The following is a 5,016-nucleotide window of genomic DNA, read 5'->3' as shown; positions in this document are numbered from 1 at the left end:
CCAACTTTTGCTGAAGTGAATTGACAAGATTATTTCAAGAATAAATCAAGTATATATGTGGGTCAATATTTATAGGTCTATAAATAAATGTAGCATAAATTTGTATATACAGATCCTTACATAAAAATCAACTGACAGACACAGCCATTTCAGTACATAGAGACAGCACCAGGGCAAGTGCGAGCCAATTGGGCACTGGGTGACCTTGTGCTTGCTGAGGAGAAGTAATTAAACATGGGCAAGAGAGATCCTATGAAGCCAAGAGACAAAATGTCATTGTATGCTTTCTTTGTGCAAACTTGCTCGGAGGAACACAAGAAAAAATACCCAGATACTTCAGTCAACTTCTCAGAGATTTCTAAGAAGTGCTCAGAGAGGTGGAAGACCATATCTACTAAGGAGAAAGGAAAATTTGAAGAGATGGCAAAGGTGGACAAGGCCCGTTATAAGAGAGAAGTGAAAACTTATATCTCTCCTAAAGGGAAAACAAAAAGGAAATTACAGGATCCCAATGTAACCAAGATGCCTCCTTCGGCCTTTTGTTTGTTTGTTTTGATCTGAGTATTGCCCAAAAGTCAAAGGAGAGCATCCCGGCCTATCCACTGGTGACATTTCAAAGAATCTGGGAGGGATGTGGAATAGCCCTGCTGCAGATGACAAGCAGCCTTATGAAAAGAAGGCTGCTAAGCTGAAGGGGAAATATGAAAAGGATACTACTGCATACCACGCTAAAGGAAAGTCTGATGTGGCCAAAAAGGGAGATGTCAAGGTTTAAAAAAGCAAGAAAAAGAAGAAAGAGGAGCCCTAATCGGTTTGGCTCAGTGTATAGAGCATTGGCCTGCGGACTGAAAGGTCCCAGGTTCGATTCTGGTCAACGGCATATACCTTGGTTGTGGGTACATCCCCAGTAGGAGGTGTGCGGGAGGCAGCTGATCGATGTTTCTCTCTCATCGATGTTTCTAACTCTCTATCCCTCTCTCTTCCTCTCTGTAAAAAATCAATAAAATATATTTTAATAAGAAGAAGGAAGAGGAGGAAGGTGAAGAGGATGAGGACAAAGATAAAGAAGATTATGAAGATGAAGGTGAAGAAGATTATGAAGATGAAGGTGATGATGATAAATAAGTTGGTTGTAGTGCAGTTATTTCTTGTCTATAAAGCATTTAAACCCCCTCCTCCCCAACACAATTCACACCTTTTCTTTTTTTTTTTTTTTCAGAGAGGAAGGGAAAGGGAGAGATAGAAACATCAATGATGAGAGAGCATCACTGATTGGCTGCCTCCTGTACAACCCCTATTGGTTCAAACCCACAATCTGGGCATGTGCCCTAGACCAGAATCGAACCCGGGAACCTGCAGGCTGACACTCTGTCCACTGAGCCAAACTGAATAGGGCAACTCACTCCTTTTAGGGAAAAAAATTGAAATGTGAAAAAAAAAAGTCTACTGACATATGTAAAAACAAAATGCACCTTCAGCAAAATTTTCTATGGTATTTTTACTACTTTTCTCCATAGTTATTGATCTGTACAATGAACTAGTGATACTAGAGAATAAAACCTTGGAAACCATGCTAGAAGGGTGTTAATACTGAATAACTTCAAATATATGACATTATAAAAAAGATTAAACTATAGGGAAAAAAAGAATGTTGCCCTAGTCCATGGTCGGCAAACTGCAGCTTGCGAGCCATATGTGGCTCTTTGGCCCCTTGAGTGTGGCTCTTCCTACGCCTTAGGAGTACCCTAATTAAGTTAATAACAATGTACCTCCCTATATAATTTAAGTTTAAAAAATTTGGCTCTCAAAAGAAATTTCAATCATTGTATTGTTGATATTTGGCTCTGTTGACTAATGAGTTTGCCGACCACTGCCCTAGCTGGTTTGGGTAGAATATCAGCCTGTGGACTGAAGGGTCCCGGGTTTGATTCCAGTCAAGGGCACATGCCTGGGTTGTGGGCTCTGTCCCCAGTGTGAGGCATGCAGGAGGCAGCTGATCAATGATTCTCTCTCATCATTGATGTTTCTATCTCTCTCTCCCTCTTATTTCCTCTCTGAAATCAATAAAAAATATATTTTTAAAAAAGAATGTTGACCGGTTTCAGGTTTATGGATGGGGTATGAAGTTTGACTGCAAAAGGGATATGGGACCACTTTGGGGATGATGAATGTGTTCTAAATTTTAACTATAGTGGTGATTGTATGACCTGGTATATTTACCAAAATTCACTGACTTTATTTTCAAATGTGTGCTTAATAGTATGTAACTTATACTTCAATAAAATTATTTTAAAACATATATTATTCTAAATATATATCCCCAAGTTTAAGCCTTGTCCCCTGAACACTAAATGTTTTTGTATGTTGATATAACTTTTGATAAGTTGATGAAGAAATTATAATTCTTATGAGGAAAGATGATATCAAGTAACTTTTATATTATGTAAAAGAAGAATCCATAGGCTCATAAATAAAATACTAAATATTTGATGGAAGTTGGAAATCTTATATAACATTTATTCATTTTTACTGAAAACCCATATTCTTGAGACATGCAAAAACTTCAGCATGACTTAAAGGGAGAAAATAGAAAGATACAACAATCATCACAGCATCCACATATGGGGAATTAGGTACAAGATAAAAAAGAGTGGTGCTGGAAATATTAATACATCAAGAAACTTTTATTTCCTCAAATAAAATGGGAAGAGTGGAAACCAGAAAAAAAAAGGGGGGGGGGGCTGGTGGCCAAGACACTACAAAATTGATCACTGGAATTTAAATTACCCTAAAATTAACTTTAACACTGAATTCCCAAATTAATGATGAAAGAACATACATTTGAGGTTGCATATGGACAGAACAGTTAAACAGTAGGACAATTATAAAATTGGCACACAGGAAATGACTTCAGGATATTAGAAATGGAAATAGACAAGGGGAAGAAGCTCTGGGGCTCCAAGAAACAAAGGTCAGACACTATGCAGTAATAGTCTAATATTAGTCTGCTGATAAAATTCTATTTTCAAATCTCATTACCAAAGAACTCCACAGTACATCCACTTTCTGTTGTCTAGAATTTCATTACAGTGAATGTTCTCTTCCCAGTCAATGGATCTTGGTAAGCAAAATCCTCTCTAGTTTAAGCAAGTTACTGTGAATTATGAATAAAAAAATAAAATCTTCAAAATCAGCTACTTGCTTTTAAGGAAATATTAGGTATGCACCTCACCCTTGCTTAGTCACAAAATCTTGTGTGTGTGCTTTGCATGTGTTGGAAGATTGGGAGGATTTTCCTGAGTTAGTCATGAGATGAAGAAGTCTAGTGTTTGAAGTCAATTATTTATCAGTACTGCTGCTAAAGAGTCCCCGTCTCTTGTCCCTCCTTGCCCATTCCCCCATTTCATTCTGTAACTTCTCAAAATATCTAATACCAAAATGCAACAGTGTAAAGACCCAGCTCTTTTCTTCAGTTGAAGTTTAATTACTTTAAAATTTAGTGTCATATTAACTTTGTTAACCCACTTCCACTAGGTCTAAGAGAGAATCAAGAATAAAGGAGAGAAAGGCTTGCTATGGTAGAGCTTGGACTTGGAACCATAGATCTGGTTCAGGTTTCACTGACTCCTGGACAATTCATAGAAATACATACCCCATGTGTTTTCAGCACCCTGGGCATGTATTAAGTTTCATTCACTATAGTGTTTACCTCTTTATTTATCCTCCCCCATCTCAAGACTGTAAATTCTTCTAAGGCAATGATTATCTTTGTTATCATTGAATCATTCCTATCCAGGAGACTGAAATAAATGACAGTAAACATGTCATTTCACCTCTTTGAGTTTCATTTTCCCATCTGTAAATTTTGGGGGGAAAAATGACTTTTTGTGGTGCTCTTGTGAGGTCTGAGTGTATATACAAACATAATGAAAAATTCATCATAAGGTAGAAAGTTACATAGCATCTCTTCATTACTTCTAATTATTCAACTCTTAAAACAACTTATTCTATAGCAGATCAGTTCATGCTACAACAAATACCAATGTACTAAATCTATGTACAAGAAAATAATTTCAAGTTCTTTTTGTCAATCTATGTATTCAGATTAGTTAAGCAGATAAATCCAGAAAAAGAAATTATAGAATTTGGTTGATCCTTTCAAATTAGTAGTAACAAAAATTGCCTGGCAGCTAGATTTTTTAAAAATGGCATTTATGTGTAGCTCCCCTCTTCCAAAAGCCCAGGAATAGAAAAAGCCAAATATGAAATACATATCCCAAAGGAAACTACCAGGTTTTTTTTCCCTAAAGACACATAGTGAGGTGTCAATTATCTTGCACAAGTGTTGCATGTAAATACAGTCATCAATTTATTCATCTATTCTTCCTACAGTTCATCCATTCAAACAACATTAAATATTCATTCAATAAATAATGCATTCTACAAATATATTTTGAGCATCTACTAGATGCAAGTTGCCAGTGAAGACAATGACAAGTAAAACATACTCTGTGCCTTAAAAGCACTAAGAAGTACTTGGGGGGGGGGGGCGGGGGCAGGAAGGGTACGTTCATGAATTTGTGTGCACAGAGCCATGCTATTTATTTCAGTATTTAGTATGTGTGCTACATATATTGGTATAGAGAATTTTGGATATTTATTATAATGCCTTATTTGCAAATACAGTATTTTACTCTAACAAGAACATTAAAAAAATTCTTAATAAGGACCTTCAATGTCACTTGGAAAGTTACTCCTGGCTCAAAATACCTTCTATGTCAGTCTACCTTAGGGAGGTATTTCCAAGGAAATGCTATCTTTGGGACTAGTTGTCTGTATTAAAGCATTGCAGTGAAAGGTCATTGCTCAAGGTCAATCCGTGACCTACAGATTTCTGAGTTCCTGCCTTAACCCAGCTCTCTTGCTTGAAATAAATGACAATGACAGATTAAATAGTAATAGATAAAAATAACGAGACAAAATTGGGTTCAGAAGTTAAGTTTCATGTATCAGTGG

The 5,016-nt window shown here is 36.5% G+C and overlaps 1 pseudogene; it reads left to right on the top strand.

Annotated features, from left to right (window-relative positions):
- The first annotated feature begins 234 nt into the window (after positions 1-234).
- On the top strand, positions 235-796 carry LOC132226378 (high mobility group protein B1-like; annotated as a pseudogene).
- The last annotated feature ends 4,220 nt before the right edge of the window (positions 797-5,016 follow it).

This window comes from Myotis daubentonii, chromosome 2 (genome assembly GCF_963259705.1).
Source record: "Myotis daubentonii chromosome 2, mMyoDau2.1, whole genome shotgun sequence".
Taxonomy (NCBI): domain Eukaryota; kingdom Metazoa; phylum Chordata; class Mammalia; order Chiroptera; family Vespertilionidae; genus Myotis; species Myotis daubentonii.
Note: the sequence above shows the minus strand (reverse complement) of the source record. Positions and strands in the feature narration are given on the sequence as shown.